Below are 16,186 nucleotides of genomic sequence, written 5' to 3'. Positions count from 1 at the left end.
TTATTTTGTATAGGAATAAAATTTAACCCTAATTCCTATGAATCCCACCTGTCTGTACATAATCTTTATATTTATTTGGTTTCATTAGTATAATTGAGGACATAGGAGCACTAGACAAAATTGCTGGCTAAGTCAGCGTTATTCATGAGGGAAGGATTTATTTCTCTTTTAATGCATAAAATTTCACTTTGAAAGACGACACATGTCTGGAAATGGTCAGCCCACAAACTGAATTTTACAGTGGTTGAGATGTGAAGTTTCTATCATGGATATTTTACCTCAATAAAAGTGGAGAAAAGTAGATCATTAGTTTTGGTAGCACTGGTATTTGAACTCAGGGCTTTCTCCTTTCTTGGCAAATGATGTACGACCAGCTCTTTTGTTTTTAGTTATTTTATAGATAAGCTCCAGGGCTTTCTTTCTTTTCTGGGGGTGAACACAGCCTGACTGCTGTCCTTAAGCTCTTCTCCTCAAGGCCAGTGCCCACCATTGACCAAAGCTCCACTTGCCATTTTCTAGAGGTAAATTGGAGATAAGAGTCTTAATTCCTTTTGTACCCATGCTGGGTTTGGACCTTGATCCACAGATCTCACCCCCGTGAGTAGCTAGGATTACTTACTGGCTTGAGCTCCCCACCAGCTAGGATCTAGAGCTTGGTAAAGAACAGGTCTGGCCAGATGCTCAGAGATCAGGGGTGGGTCTGGATGCAGACTAATAAAAGTAAGGTGGTTCTTTTTTGTGTGTGTGTTTTTGTTTCTTTGTTTGAAACAGTCCTGGTGATTGAACTCAGAGTCTGGACACTATCACTGAGCTTTTTCCTCAGAGCAATTGTTTTTTGCTCAGAGCAATTGTTTTACTACTTGAACAATAGCTGCACTTCTGGCTCTGTGTGTGTGTGTGTGTGTGTGTGATAGTGCATGTGTTTATGTGTTAGTGAGTATGTCTTTGTGTGTGTGTATTGTGTTTATGTGTGTGCAAATGGAGATACAATTCTGATGTACTGCCCAGCCCTGGATGGCTTTGAAACTGAAATTATCAGGTCTCTTCCTCCTGAGTTTCTTGGATTCTGGGTGTGAACCATAGCCCACAGCTAAAACTGTTTTTCATCAAGGAAACCAACAAATGAACATTATTTGTGACTGGGTAGAAGTTTTATTGATTTAGACAACATGGGTGAGACAAATCAAATGATGTAAGATAAATACTGTAAAATGAGTGGCTCATCATGTGTTATTTTTAGTTATGGGGAGAAGAATATGTGCTGATATCACCTGTGTACTTGGTTCTCCACATATACTTAAAGAGTATTACAAAAGTTTGTATTTTGCAGAAATCACTGATGATTGTTTTAGAGTATATTTTAATGATTTGACTAAGCTACTTTCTCTCTTTAACACTTTTTATCTTAACTTCCTTGTAGAAATACATTTCATATTAACATGTCCCCATACTTGTACAATGTATCTTCATCAGATTCATCTCTTCCACCATTCTCCTCTTCCACCTACCCTTTCACCTATGTGCACATTGTGATCCAAATTTCATTTTTACACACGTGGACATGGATTATTTTGACTGAATTCTCCTTTGGCTCTTTGTTTTCATTCATTCCAGAACCTCCTAATGGAACTCCACTCAGGACACTGATTTTGAAAATATTTATGTTGTTACATTGTCTGGGGACTACTCAAAAGGCTTACAACTTGGAATTGTGTTCCTCCATATGCTGTAATTAGCCATATTTTTTGAAAATCCTAGGACTTGAACACAGGGTCTGGACACTGTCCTTGGGCTTTTTCAAGGCTAGAGTTCTAGGCCACTTGAGCCACAGCACCACTTCCAGCTTTTTCTCTACTGAGGAATCAAACCCAGATCTTCGTGTATGCGAGGCAAACAGTTCACCACAAGGGCAAATTCCTGGCCCCAATTAGCCATATGTTAGATGTTGTCATATAGGGATACAATTTGGAAGTTTTGTTTCCCAAAGGACAAATCTAAAATCCATTGTTTTTGACATTCTTTTTCCCTTCTCATTGATGTTAATGCGTTCTTTGAGATTTGTAAGCTTTGGATTAATTTTTCTAATAGTGAATTCTGCAAATCAGGGTCAATGATGATAGGAGAGCCTATCATCAGCCTGTCCTCTGGTATCTCATGAAATCTCCAACACCAGATGACACTGCAGCTGGAAATCCTCCATGTCCACCTACACAGAATCCAATCTGTGAGATTCTGTTCTGTTTTTTCTTTTCTTTTTTACCATTCCTGTTGCTTGAACTCCAGCCACTTCCAGTTTTTTTCTGCGGATGTGGTAACAAATAATCAAACCCAGGGCTTTGTTCATGATAGGCAATACTAGGCACGCTCACAGCCCTGCATAATCCATTTTGAAGAGAGAAAGCTGAGTTTTTTGGACAGCTGTGGAGCTTAAACTTGGGGCCTGTGCACTGTCCCTGAGCCACTTGAGCTATTTAGGTTGAGTAAAATGGAAAAAAGTTTTGTTTTCTTACAGTTTTTTACTGGGTGCCTAAGCCTCACACCAGTGGCCCTACCCCCTCAAGGCACTCAGATCTGAGGATCCCAGTTCAAAGCCAATGGAGGCCACAAAGTCCATGAGAATCTTATCTGCAATTAACCATCAAAAAGACAAAAGTAGAGGTGTGACTCAAGTGGTAGTAAGAGAAGAAAATTCTCAGTGAAGTTCTCAGAGTCTGAATACAAGTCCTTCAGCTGTCATACACACTGGTAGATAGAAAAGCAAGAAAGTTAGAAACAAAGAAAAAGAAAGAAGGAAAGAAAGAAAAAGAGAAAGAAAGAAAGATAGAAGGAAAGAAAGAAAGAAAAGGAAGGAACCAGGATGGGAGTTACAAAGCCAAGGAATGATGAAGAAATCTCCTGGGAGATAGAAGGCTCAACATAATATTTTCTAGTGCTGAATTATCTTTATGAAATTAAAGCTGAAAAAGCAATTGTCTATATTTTCCTGAATGTTTACAAGTATCACATCTTAAGAAAATGTCCCTATTTCTTTATAATAAAAGAAAGTATGCATGAGTGGTTCTTCATAGATTAGATGAGATTGAATTTCACCAACAAGAGTGAATGCTATAGAGTATTTTCCAGTGATCCTTGAAGAGGAGCCTCTACTGTTCTGTGATCAGAAAATACTGCATATAATTTTCATTTTCTTTCTCTCTTTCTTTCCTTCTTTCTTTCTTTTTCTCTTTCTTTCTTTCTTCTTTTCTTTCTTTTTTCTGGTTTTCTTTCTTTCTTTCTTTCTTTCTTTCTTTCTTTCTTTCTTTCTTTCTTTCTTTCTTTCTTTCTTTCTGTCTTTCTTTCATAATTCTTTGTTTTTTTGGATATTCCTGGGACTTGAACTCTGGACCTGGGCTCTGTCCTGAGTCTCTCTGTTCTCAAAGCTACCACTCTACCACTTAGAGCCACTGCACCACTTGCAGATTCTTCTGTGTATGTGGGGCTTCCTACTTGCTAGGCAAGCACTCTACCACTAAGCAGCACCACTACAGATGTGAGCGTTAGTCTCTGTAATAACAGTAGATCATATGTTGGGGAGGAGAGTTAGTTATTTCTGTGTACCAGTCCTCAGGATTGCTCTGTCCATAAATATGTTTCCTCAGGATTAGTGCTCTGTCACTAGAACTATACCCCACTTCTGACTCTGTGTGTGTGTGTGTGTGTGAATGTGTGTATGTGTGTGTGTGTGTGTGTGTGTGTGTGTGTGTGTGTTTAGTTGGAAATAAGAGTCTTATGGTATTTCCAGCTGGGGATGACCTCAAATTGCAAATCTTCAGATTTCTTCTTTTTGGGCAGCTAGGATAGCACCCGTGGCCCCATAGTGCTTTGCTATAAGTGTTTTAGGTCAGAAAAAAGTAATACATGACCTTTCCTTGCTTTTTTTACCTAGGAAAATGTTAATTACACTGTCTCACATGACAGAGGATTCAGTGGCATGTAGAATATGGTTGAAACAAATGAAATGGTCTAAAATATATCATATGAAAACTGTGTCTCATCATTTATTGTTTTTTTAATTATAGGGAGGCTCTGTGTGTCCTGATGTCACTTCTGGAATCCGCTGTAGCATACCAGCATGTGCATTTAACGGACAATTCTAAAAAATTGCATTTCACACGAATCATTGATGAGAGTTAAATATGAGTTACATTCTGTTTTTAACATTTTTGGGGCCAGCCTTGTGGTTGAACTCAGAGATTAGACACTGCCCATAAGCTTTTTGGCTCAAGTCCAGTGCTCCACAAATTGAGCCACAGTGCCACTTCCAGCCTTGCTGAGTAGTCTATTGGAGATCAGAGTCTCAGAATTTCCTGCCCATGCTGGCTTAGAAACCTGATCATCCACTCACAGCATCCTGAGTAGCTACAATCACAAATGTGAGCCACCAGTGCAGCCTCGTTTTTGAAGTTACTTGTTCTTCACTTGTTTGTAGACAGAAATTTCTATTTAAGACATTCATGCACATGTACAATGCATTGTAAATCCAATCACACTTTCTGAAATACTCCCTCTCCCCTACCCCAGCAGAAAAATTAATATCCATACTTCCTCTTATATATGCACATTGAGTATGGTTCAAAATTCTCCCACTGTCTGTTCACTTTTTCCATGTGATCCATTCCTTCCGGCTAGTCCCCATTAAAAACACTTATATGCCAGGTATTTCTTTTCTGAATTGTCTGGGATTTCTTGTATAGCCGATAATTAGTCATACTTTTCATCTTGTCATCTATGCATTGACTAGAACAGTTTTGTTTACCAAAGGACATGCTTCAAGACTATTCTTTTAGGCATTTTTCTCCTGTATCTCACCCCGTCCATGTTAGTGATTTGTTTAGCACCAGTTTGCCAAATTGTTAGCTCTGTGAATTGTGCATCCCCTGACATCACCCTAAATATCTCCAATGCCATATTATCCCCAGTTGGAAATTCTCCTGTATTGCCCTAATCATGGTCCACTGTGAGGATTGAGCCTGAGGTTTTCAAACACTTTGGGCATGTGAAAATCTTTTCATTTGTACTTCATGGACATGACCTAACAGAGAACCAACACAACCAAGTGTGTAGTGAGTGTACCACACGATTCATACAAGTGTGCTTTCTGCAAGCTTCCTGGTGATTTAGAATTTTCCTTCTTGTCAAGGAATACAGTCAAATGTCTTGTGTCCTAACAAAAGAGCAAAAGAACTGCAAGGACTGCTACAATATAATGAAGACCACCATCAACTCGGTATCCTGTTAGAGGAGTCCAAGGAGAGCCATAGTGAAGAATGTAAAAGTTATTCTTCTGTTCCATCGAAGGTCACAGGATTCTTACCTAAAATCTCATATTGTTTTCTCGTAGTCTGCCTGGTTATTTAATATAATATGACTGAACACACATTTCATATGGAAGTGGTGGTAGATGGTTAGATAAAATAACAGTGTGAATCTAACTTTCTATTTGTCTATTGTCACCAAATACTAAATACTGTAAAGTGTTTTGTGAAAGCCCTTGTTTGGCCCCCAGTAAGGATCTGGGCATCTGTCTCATTTCACTCTGACTTCCAGGAAGTGAAAACTAATTTCTTCTTCATTATGTTTTGCTCTCTCTTTAAATCAAAGGTCTCCAATTAATGCAGATCTGTGCACATCTCAGAATTTTATCTCCCTGGACTCTCAGATGACCCTGAGCTACAACCCATGCTCTTTGGGCTCTTTTTGTCCATGTACCAGATCACTGTGCTCTGAAATCTGCTCATCATCCTGGCTGTCACCTCTAACCCCCACCTGCACACCACCATGTACTTCTTTCTCTCCAACCTGTCCTTAGCTGACATTGGCTTCACCTCCTCCATAGTCCCCAAGATGCTGGTGGACATCCAGAGTCACAGCAGAGCCATCTCCTATGCAGCCTGCCTCACCCAGATGTCTATTTTTCTCATTTTTGGTTGTATGGATGTTTTGCTTCTTACTACCATGGCCTATTACCAATATGTGGCCATCTGTCATCCCCTGAATTACCCTCTCATCATGAACCCTCCTCTCTGTGTCTCCTTGGTTCTGCTGTCATTTGTCGCCAGCATCTTGGAAGGACACATGCACTTGTGGATGGTGTTACAGGTGACTGATTTCAAGGAATTGGAAATCCCAAGGTTTTTCTGTGACACTTCTCAAGTACTGGATCTTTTCTGTGAGCATACATTCACAAATAATTTATTTCAATACATTATTGGTACCATATACGGTTTCCTTCCTTAAGGATCCTTTCCTCTTACTACAAGATTATTTCTTCTGTGCTGAGAATGTTGTCTTCAAGCGGGAAGTACAAAGCCTTCTCCACATGTGGCTCTCACCTGTCTGTGGTCTGCTTATTCTTGGGACAGCATTGGGGGTCTCCTTTGAGTCAGCTGTTTCGCAATCTCCAATGGGCAGCACTGTGTCCTCAGCAATGTACACAGTGATCACTCCATTCCTGAACCCCTTCATCTACAGCCTGAGGAACAAGGACCTCAAAAGAGCCTTGTGCAGGTTGTTCAAACCAGGAGCTGATACCAGGTGGTAGTAACTTCATTTGTTATGTGGTTTTGGTAGAAGCAAGACACTTCAGCATAGAATCCTATAAATTCTACATGTTTGAGTAGCTTAAGTGTCTATTTTCATTAGTACAATCGATTAGCAGTAGAAAAAGTTTCTGGCTATGTCAGGATGAATTTTTAAAGGAAGAATGTATCTTTTTAATGTTTAAATTGTTAATTTGTAAAGAATTTTGAATGTCTACAGATGATAGGCACAACAGGGAACGTTGCAAGTATTCAGTGGTGAATTTTGTAATATGTACATTTTACCTCTATACTATTGGACAGACTTTGAAGTCCGAATGTCTTAATTTGTAGCCAGCTATCCTGTTCTGCCTTTTAGTTTGAGTTAATTTTAAAATTATAACCTAGAGCCTTAATGTTTCCTCTGATGAATTTTGTTATTTTAAAGGTGTTATGCAAATGGGCTACCATTACATAAGTCAGGTGAAGAGTGCATTTCATTCTGGATAATGTAATTCCTCCCTTCCCTCTGTCCCAATTCACCTATGAGTTTTTTTCCATATTATTTTTATTGTAATTAATCGAAGGTGCATTACTTTACATACATTGATACCCTTTCTCATGTCTTGGTCTCCATTTCCCTCCCCCACACCCCCACCCCTCCTCTTGTTCCCCTCCTTCCCTATCCAATTTCAAAATAATCAAATACAAATATATCCAATATTAATTTAATTACAACATAGTATCTAGTGAGTTACACTGATGCATTTTTCACCCTCTTCTCTTCATTTCTGTGTCCCCTTACATTCCTCAATACATACGAACAAACAAACAAGGAAAAAGGAAAAGAAAGTAAAAAGAACAACAAAGAAAATGAACCTCTTGTTTCCACTTCCTGGAGTTCATTTTGATAAATATTGTTTTATGTGATCAGATGCTCACAAGTATTGAGCCTTTGTGATTCTCTCCTGAGTGTAGCTGACTTCCCTTTAAGTATGAAGTATGTGAATGCCTAGAATATTGTATAATTTATCATGAAGTGTATTACCAATAATATATCAAATGCTTAATATCCAATATCTACAGGGAACTCAAGAAACGAATCCCCCACCAAACGCAAAACACCCATCACTAAATGGGCAAAGGAACTGAAGAGAGACTTATTCAAATGTAACTAACTACATAAACTTACAAAATCTATTATGGGCTATAGTCTCTATACACATACTATTTCGTTACTTATATTAATAGGTATCTATGATGTACAAAGATGCAGCTTAATTTTAATTATGTTCTAAAATGTAAATGCCAGTGATTATATATAGAGATTTCCTTCTTGAATACTTGGTGTTAAACATGACATTTGAAATATAATGTAAAAATCAATGTCAATAAAATCTTTAAAAATAATCTCACAGAATGGATTCTGTATAGGTGGAAATGGAGGATTTCCACCATATGGTGTTGGAGATTTTGATGACATGCCAGATGATGGGCTCTCCTAACATCATGGACCCTGATTTGCAGAACTCAAAATTACAAAATTTGATTCAAAGCTTACAAATTTCAAACAACTCACTAACATGTATGGAGGGGTGGAAAAATAAAAAATAATGTCCAAAATAATAGATTTAACATTGTCCTCGAGTAAACAAAGCTTCCAAATTTTATGACAAAGGAAAGCTAATTGAGGCCAGGAGTTTTGGTGGTAGAGTGTTTGCCTAGCAGCACAAAGACCTGGGTTTGATTCCTCTGTACGCCATGCGCAGAAAAAGCTGGAAATGGTACTGTGGCTCAACTGGCCTTGAGTTCTAGCCTTGAGGAGTTCAAGTACAGTGTCCAGACCCTATATTCAAGCCCCATGTCTGGCAAAAAATATGGTTAATTATAGGATATACAGGAGTGCAATTCCAAGTTGTAAGTCTTTTGAGTAGTCCCCAGAAAGTTTAACAACAGAAACACCCTATCAGTGTCCCGAGTGGGATTCCATTAGGAGGTATTGGCATAAATGGAAACAAACAACTGTGGGAGATGCAGTCATAATACTCAATGTTCATATGTGTAAAATAAGAAATTTGTAACTTTTTTGGGGGGTAGGGGTTATGGAGCTAGAACTCTGGCCTGGGCGCTGCCCCTGAGCACTTCAGTACAAGGGTACCACTCTACACAGGACCTAGGTGCTGTCCCTGACTGCTTCAGCTCAAGAAAACTGCCCTACTCTTCAGCCAGAGTTCTGCTTCTGCCTTCTAGGGATTAATAGGAGATAAGAACCTCTGGGCTTTCTTTTGCCCGGCTGCATTTGAACAAGAACCTGAGATCTGTGCCTGCTGTTTAGCTAAGATTACAGGTGTGAATATACCTTGTAAAAGGGTGTGGACATATTAATTTGAAAACTCTTTCTACTAAGAAGTCAAGATAAAAAGTTTTGAAGAAAGAAGGTACCTTAGTCCTATTATTAAATTATATATACTTTAACAATCATCAATGATTTCTGTGAAAAGCAAACTTTTATAAAATTGTATGAGTTAACTATATGGGGAGAGCCAACTACTCAAGTGACATCAAAGTGACATTATTTATAGTATGTCATCTGATATGTCTCAAACATGCTTTGTAAATCAATAAGTCTTCTGCAATGCAAGATAGTATATGTATTCATTTTACAACCAAGTCAAAAACAATGTTCATTTATTTGTTTCCCTGATGTAAAACACTTTTATCTGTGTGCCTGTGCTTCACACCAAGAATCCTAGCTACTCAGGAGGCAGAGACCTGAAAATTTCTGTTTCAAAGCCATCCAGGGCTAGGAAGTACATCAGAATTTTATGTCCATTTGAGCACACACACACACACACACACACACACACACACACACACGCACACACACAGAGGAAGAAGTCAAGGTATGGCTCAAGAATTAGAACAATAGCCCTGAGGAAAAAATGCAGGGAAAGTGGCCACATTCTGAGTTCAAACCCCAGGAATGGTACAAACCAAGAAGCAAAGAAGCAAGCAAACAACAACAAAAATCATCCACCTTGCTTTTATGAGCCAGCAGTTAGCGGCTCACCCCTGAGATATAAGCATCTGGCCAGACCTGTGCATTAAAAATTCCTAGATCCTATCTATAAACTACTAAAAACAAAAAAAGCACGTTGTACATCATTTGCCAAGAAACCAGATTGCCCTAAGTTCAAACACCAGTGCTACCAACACCAAAATGATTTGTTTTTGTCCACTTTAAAAAATTATCTTTATGTTTTTTGTTGTTATGTATAGTGGGGCTACAGGTATATTTGACATAGTTGTGGTTTTCATTATTTATTGAAATTGGAATAAGCAAAATAAAATGTTCTCAGAATGGATAAAACATCAGGAAACACTAAAGGGAAATAAATCTGTGTGTTGGTGGCTTATGCCTGTCATCCTAGCTACTCAGGAGGCTAAGATCTGAGGGTCATGGTTCAATACCAGCACCCAGCTCCTGAGTTCAAAAGAATATCATGACTGCATTTGCTCATGTACATATGTGGAAAAGGATCCAGACAAAGTGAAGTGATGAGTAGGGCATGGCAGAGTCTAGGAGAACTGTCGAATGAATGACTTTGATCACAGAGCCCATAAATAAACATGACAAGTTGAATCCTCTGGTACAGCTATTTAACCATGATAAAATTTTGAAAAAAGGGAAAAGAAAGAAGGCACTGAGATTGTGAGATCTCAAGCAGTGAGATTTCAAAACTAAAGTTGTTAAGATTTCTGGAATTTAGCACTGCAATTCTTTTTCTGGGTCTTAAACTCCTGAATTTTTTTTGTCAAGGCCGGCATCCTTTCATTGAGACATAACTCCACTTTCAACATTTTTGGTGTTTATTTGAAGGTGAGCGTCTTGTTGTCTTTCTCCAACACATAAGGATGTCCATTTCTAAACACCTATGCAGATTTGTTGTGTATTGGAAAACAACTTATTTCCTTCTTCATATGAGAAGCATAAAGCTTTAGCCTCTAACTCATTTCCCTGCCTTCTGCTTAGGATCTGCCCCAATATCTTCTCTTACTTCCAAGGGAATTCCTGCACTAATCACCACAACAGAGTTATGGTAACTGTGAAGATGCTATTCAATGGACAAAGGTTAACCTGATGTTAGTGTGCTCAACTCCAATGTACAAAGCCCTGGATTCAATTCCTTGGTACCATATATGCAGAAAAAGCTGGAAGTGGCACTATGGCTCAAATGGCAGAGTACCAACCTTGAGTAAAAAGTGTCTACGGACAGTTCCCAGGTCCTGAGTTCAAGTCCCAGGACTGACAAAAATGCAAATCAAAAACTTTGATTCCACCCAACCTCAGTTAGATGACCATTATGAAGAAAACTGATAATCACAGATGCTGGTGGGGATGTGGCCAAAAGGGGACATTCCTATGTTGTTGGTAAAATTTCTAGAATGCCATGATGATTCCATAAAAGACTGAACAGAGGTTCCCTGTGACCCAGCATTCGCACTCTGGGCCATTTGATCAACTCTACTACAAACATGGCCCTACTCCAACTGCCAGTACCACCATTTTCACCCAACTTCTCAACTCTTGGCCTGTATTGTATTTGTAATTTCAGGGCTTATACAGTAATGATATCCTTAAATTGTGGAATTTTTTCTGTAGGTATTTGGTGTTGGGAAGAAAAGGAAATGTTTAAATGTTTATATTAATAATGAAACAAAATAAAATTAGAAAAAATGTACACTTTGAAGTTGGAATCATGATGTTTCTGAATATATATGGTATGGATCAATGAAAATTTATTAAGTCACCCAAGTTTTTAGATCAGTTATAAGGATTGTGAAAAGTCCATGCCATCTGTCCACCAGATAAGCATAGATGATAGAAGTTTAAGTGTATGAAGCATCTGGATAGGCAGAATGTCTTGAACCAGCATGGATTTCCTTTAGGTCCTCTCAACTCTCTGTTTGAAATGTCCACAGATACTTGTTCATTGATGTGCTCAATTTTGCTAATTGGAGCTGTGGGCCTCATTCCTCCAAGGCCATCTAGAAGTGGAGGGGGAGCCTGTGCTCCCTGTCCATCACTCTCCTGCCTGCAGGACCCTGCTCCTCCATCTGCCTCCTCCTTGTCACCAACCCCCAGCTCTGCTGGGGGTGTCTTCACATCCACCCTGAGGCCAGAGCTGAGCTGGTGCTACACAGCAGGTCTGGGGTCCTCAGATCTGTCCACCTGGGTCATGGCTGAAGAGAGGGGCAGCTTAAGAGAGTGAGTGCTGAGGGTGGATGGAGAAGGGGTTTGGAGATGTGTTTTGTGGCTCATGAGGACAGCTTGACTGAGAGCATGTTGATGATAGTGATGATGATGATGATGATGATGATGATGATGATGATGACGATGATGATGAGAAGGAGGAGTAGGTGGAGGAAATGTATGGTGATGATGCTTCTACTGCTGCTGTTGCTACTGTTGACAAGAACACCACACAACAATGATCCATGGTTGACATATAACCCTGTGCTCATTTCTGAGCTCAGTTTTATGTCATTCTTTGTCATTTCATATGCTTCAACTTCCTCCCTATGTGATGTGATGTGATGTGTGTGTGTGTGTGCGTGTGTGTGTGTGTGTGTGTGTGTATGTGCCTCTCCTGGTTTCAGATCTTTAACCCATGGCCCAGAAGATGTTCTTGAGGTGTTTTGCTCAAGTTCGCCCTTTACCACCCAAGCTTTAGCTCGTACCATTTCCGACTGTTTTGTTAGTTCCCCAGAGGTAAGAGTCTCATGGACATTCTTGTTCAGGCTGACTGGGAACTGCCTTCCTCAGATCTCACAATTGCATTCATGAGCCACTGGAAACCTGGAGATACATATATATATATATATATATATATATATATATATATATATATATTTAATTGGTTGTTTTTGCTTTCTGATGTTCATTTTTATTAATCTGTAGCGTAAGTGATCTAGGAGTTAACATCCTCAGAATCTTCTCCTCACACTTTACTCACTTTGTTTGTGTATAGATGCACTGACTTGTTGATCATTGCATGTTAATAAATGACATCTAACTGTCATGTCTGAGAGAGCATAAGTGCCCTTTGTCTCTGAGCTGACTTAGTTTCTTCAATACCACATTTCCAGGTCCACCCATTTCCCTGCAAATGCCATAATACCAGAATAGGGAAGTCCAGGAGGACCAGAAGTAGATTTGTGTCTGCCTGGGGTTGCAGTGAAATAAGGAGTGACTATTTAGGGGTCTGGATTTTTTCTCAAAATGGCAAAATTCGACTATGTTAATAGCTACCTCATTGTGAATGCATTAAAATGATGGAAATGTATCCTTTAGATGATCCTTATAGGAATGGTCTCTCAATGAATCTGTTCTTGACTCAAGACATGAGTAAGCTGTAGTATCATATCAACATGCTCTAACTGAATTTTCTAATCTGGTTTTGGATTTCTTTTTAAATTTTTATGGTATTTTATTTGCCCCAATTAATTTAGGTAAGTACATTACCATCCCTTACCCCCTTTACAATTTCATGTTATTGCCAGGGTAATGTACAGAGGAGTTACAGTTACATATGTAATTTAGTAAGTACATTTCTTGTTGGACATTGTTAAGCCCTCCCATGTTTTTCTCCCACTTTCTCTCTCTCCACATCCCCAGTTGTAGAGTGCATTTACAACACATGGTCTTGTGTGTTGCTGTTACTTTGGGTTAATCTTTGTCCTTTGTCTGACCATTTTGTTGTTTGCTTCCCTTTCCTAATTCAAATACATACATATATATATATATATATATGTGTGTGTGTGTGTGTGTGTGTGTGTGTGTGTGTGTGTGTGTGTGTAATTCACCAGGTAATAAAATCAGAATCAGTCACAAGAGGGGAAAAATCATAATGGGGGGAAGCATTAGAAACAAGAAATACCTTCACAGACTATATTAAAAACAATAACCAGGAAGAAAACCTTCTTGTTTCCATATCCTAGAGTTCATTGACCTTAGCATCATCCCATATGGTCATATTCATATAGATTTGAACTATTGTGATCCACTGCTTGGAAAATCCTAGATGTGTACTAATTATCACAAATGAGGGAAACCATGAAGCCTACAGTACTTTGGGTCTGGCTCACTTCAATTAATATGATTATTCCAGGCCTTTCCATTTCCTTATGAATGGGTTGATGCCATTCTTTCTCATGGTTCAAAGAATTCCGTTATGGATGTAAAACACATTTTCTTGATCTGTTCATTGATTGAGGGAATTCTCAGTTGGTTCCATATTTTAGCTATGGTAAATAATGCTGTAGTGACTGTGGCTATGGCGGTAGATTTACTGGGGCCTTGTTTATGGACATTTGGGTAGATGCCCACAAGTGTGATTGCTGGGTCACAGGGAAGCTGTATGGTTAGCCCTTTGAGGACTCTCCATACTGCTTTCTACAAGGGCGAAACACTTTTGCACTCTAACCAACAGTTTAGTAGTGTTCCCTTCTGGCCCCATACCTGCCAGCATCTGTTGATATTACATGTCTTGATCATGGCCATTCTAACTAGAGTGAGGTAGAATCTCAAAGTTGTTTTGATTTGCATTTCTTTTATGGCCAGAAATGGCGAGCATTTCTTCATGTGTCTACTGGCTATTCTTATTTCTTCTTCAGATAAGTTTCTCTAGAGCTCAACAAAATAAACCTCTCCAAAGTAAACAGTCCAAGAAGCAAGAACGCCACTTAAAAATTGTTATGTGATTTCTAACAATGCTGTGCACCAGTAGGACAGGAGGATAGGCAAACTTCTGGGTGAGAAGAGGCTAGAATTGGGGGATTGCCATAATAGAGAAATATTTCTCAGTACATTGCACCTCAAGTATGTTACACATTTAAACTTATAAATGTTTGGATATCAGTTATGTACAGTTGAGCATTTCTGGACACACATTTTGCTTTTCTAATGAGATTGCTTCATTGAGCAGTTGTCTAAGTGATCTCTAAGCAGAAAATCTAACCACAGTCTCTGAGTTCTATCTCCTGGGCCTCTCAGATGACCCTGAACTACAACCAGTCCTCTTTGAGATCTTCCTGTTCATGTATTTGACCACCTTACTAGGAAATCTGCTCATCATCCTGGCCGTCAGCTGTGACCCTCACCTCCACATGCCCATGTACTTCTTCCTCTGCAATCTCTCCTTGGCTGACATTGGCTTCACGTCTACCAGGGTCCCCAAGACGCTGGTGAACATCCAGAGTCACAGCAGAGCCATCTCCTATGGGGGCTGCCTCACCCAGATGTCTCTCTTCCTCTTTTTGGCTGTATGGATGACATAGTTCTGACTGTCATGGCCTATGACTGCTTTGTGGCCATCTGTCACCCCCTGAATTACCTGGTCCTCTTGAAACCTGGCTGCTGTCAGATCTTAGTATTGGTGTCTACTTTGTTTAGTTTTCTGGATTCCCAGTCACACAATTCACTTGCTTTAAAAGTGTGGAAATCCCAAATTAATTCTGTGATGCTTCTCAAATATTTAAACTGTTCTGTTCTGGTTCCTTTACAAATAACTTGTTAATATATGCAAGTACTGTCATCTTTGGGCTATTTCCTCTTTCAGGGATCCTTCACTCTTACTACAAAATTTTCTCTTCCATTCTGAGGATCCCCACAGAAAGTGGGAGGCACAAAGCCTTCTCCACGTGTGGGGCTCAGCTCTCGGTTGTTTGCATTTTCTACGGCACCTTGCTTGGTGTGTACTGCCGTTCCACTGTGCTCCATGGCTCCAGGAACCTCGTGGTGGCCTCAGTGATGTACACGGTGGTCTCCCCCATGGAGAACCCCTTCATCTACAGCCTGAGCAACAGGGACATTAGCAGGACTCTGAGGAGGCTGGGCAGCAGGGTCCTCAGAACTCAGGACTTGGGTAGGACATTTAACTAAATGGAAGAATTAGGTGTATCCCTGCTTCTTCTTCCATGTGCGAAACGTGAAGAATAATTGGCTAATTAATTTACCCATCTGGTTCCCTCATTGCACAGTGGTTAAGAGGCTTAGGATGCTGGAGAATCAATATTAATAGGCAGATGCAAAGATTTAGTTCTGCAGAATAAAAGGTTTTTCTGCAGAGGAGTAGTGCCTGTGAGGTTCTCAATGCAATTAATGTTAACAGAGTGTGCACAGAACGAAATTCAATGGTATTTTAGACTCTAAGAATTTTCCTGGAAGAAACAGAAAGACTTAGAAAAAATAATATTAAGTGAAGTAAGCAAGACTCAAAAACATGGGCTCAGTGGTTTCGCTCATTTGTCATAATTAGTAGAAACCTTGGGCTCTCATAGCAGAGATCCAGAATAGAACAAAAGCTAGATACATAATGCCATATAGAATGACACTAAATGAAAGACCTCCAGGATATAGAAACAAAAGCCATATAATGAGTGATTCTTGTCTCTCATCTCTTTTGCTGTCCTTGATTATCTCATATTCTTACAGTATTTCACCTGGTTATCTGATATATTGTAAATATACTTATTTGATTATTTGATGTTAGATAGTGAACGGAGGAAAACAAGATGAGGGGCGGGGATGGAGGAATGGAAATGAGGACCAAGTCATGAGAAAGGGT

General features: G+C 39.4%; 1 pseudogene; it reads left to right on the top strand.

Moving 5' to 3' along the window:
* The first annotated feature begins 1,169 nt into the window (after positions 1-1,169).
* Positions 1,170-15,501, top strand: LOC150068400 (olfactory receptor 7E24-like; annotated as a pseudogene).
* The last annotated feature ends 685 nt before the right edge of the window (positions 15,502-16,186 follow it).

This window comes from Megascapheus bottae, chromosome 1 (assembly GCF_031878675.1).
Source record: "Megascapheus bottae isolate mThoBot1 chromosome 1, mThoBot2.hap1, whole genome shotgun sequence".
Lineage (NCBI taxonomy): Eukaryota > Metazoa > Chordata > Mammalia > Rodentia > Geomyidae > Megascapheus > Megascapheus bottae.
The sequence above is the reverse complement of the archived record's forward strand: the minus strand, read 5'-3'. Positions and strand labels throughout refer to the sequence as shown.